Source organism: Chiloscyllium plagiosum, unplaced genomic scaffold (genome assembly GCF_004010195.1).
Source record: "Chiloscyllium plagiosum isolate BGI_BamShark_2017 unplaced genomic scaffold, ASM401019v2 scaf_3564, whole genome shotgun sequence".
NCBI classification, from domain to species: Eukaryota; Metazoa; Chordata; class Chondrichthyes; order Orectolobiformes; family Hemiscylliidae; genus Chiloscyllium; species Chiloscyllium plagiosum.
In genome coordinates this window covers 1-1,654 of record NW_025214734.1, presented here as the reverse complement: position 1 = coordinate 1,654, position 1,654 = coordinate 1, and positions in this window count along the sequence as shown.

Genomic DNA, 1,654 nt, shown 5'->3' with positions numbered 1-1,654 from the left:
CTAACCACTGTGCCACCGTGCCGCCCACAACACATCAGCCACAACACATCAGCATGGCACATTTCTGACTCACTCAATAAATTTCACGACTTCAAAACTGCAATTTGACGGTCACCAACACCTTACATTGTAGTGATGCTGCCAGGCCACTTTGCACCTACCTGGATGATCACAGCATCTTTGTTTTGCCTTTTTTTTTGTACATTGTCACCCCATTCAGAATTTACAGCCTCATGATATCTGTGTTTGTGGCTTGCCTTTTAGTGCAGACACAAAGCCAGGCAGCTTGTCATCTTATCTGTCAAGGGGTGGACAATTTTCTGATTGGCATCATGCTACTTTAACATCATATCTGTACCATGTGCCAGCAATTTATTTGGAATAAAAATGAATGTGCTTCAAACAAATAGACATGTCTCCAAGTCTAAGGAAAGTAGTCCTCAGTCAAGTCTGTTTGAAGGTGGTGAAGGTTCTGTTGTCAGGCAGGGAGGGTCACCACAGTCAGTGAAAAGCATTGTCCAATCTCACCCCAGAAGTTTGGATATGATCAGTTGGGGTATTCAGAGTCAGTTGCTCCATAGCATTACAGTCTAGGGAGTTGAGTCACTAACAGTCTCACAATTCCAGTGTGACCAGCCCAGGGAGCTGCAGTAAAACAGCTGCAAATCTGCATAGAGATGAGTCAGGTGTCTAGTCAGTCATTGGTCTGGATTGTCCTTCCAATTTGGTTGGAGGAGTGGCCCATGGTCACTCTCCAGTTAGTAGATCTGGAAATTGAGAGTCAAGGGGGGATTTTGAGGGGCCATAACAATGGAGGGCAAGTTGGGCAGTCAATTGTGGGACCAGCTTGCTGGGATGCAAAGGGGCAATAGTAATGAAGGGGACAACTCAACATATAAGGGTTGGAGATCATTGAATGCTGGTAGTCACAGGATATGGGGGGGTCAACAACAGTCATCACTACCCTTGCCTCAATGGGAGATTAATGAATAATGATTGTAGAACTAAGCTGTAGTTTTAGGGCTGAGGGGTGCAGTGGGAAGATGAAGACTGAAATAAAAGTGTGGGATTGTATGGATGATGAACTAATGGGGTTGACAGGAAGTGTAAGGCAGAAAGAAACATGTACGTTGTGTGAGGTCACCTCGATTGAAAGGCTGAGCCTGCAAAGAACATTGTCTGTTGCCTTCAGACCCCATCTGAATCACAAATAGATAATGGAAGTGTTTGATGGCTAACAACATACCAGGATTGGGTAAGGTATGTTTTTCTATTTCTACAATTTGCTTCCACTTGCAAGTGATGTGAAGCCCTTCAAGGGGCAGTTGCTCTAAACAGGCATTTAGAACAGAATAAAGACACTTGTAATCACACAATTCTGCCTGTGAATCCCATGCAGTGGCCATCTATGTTGAATACTAATCCTGGCCATATATAATCTTCACCATGCATTGTTATTACAAGTTAATCATTGTAAGTCTGTGTGAAGCAGCAATAGTCAAAGTTTCACCTGCATGCCACAATCCAAGACCTTAAAGGCTGCACGTGGGCAGCTTTCCTGTCAGATTGCACAGTAAATATTTGACAACATGCTGTTATATGCAATGCTGCCTTTCTTGGGTGATGTGTGGAGTGGTGAGACAAGGTTCTAGTC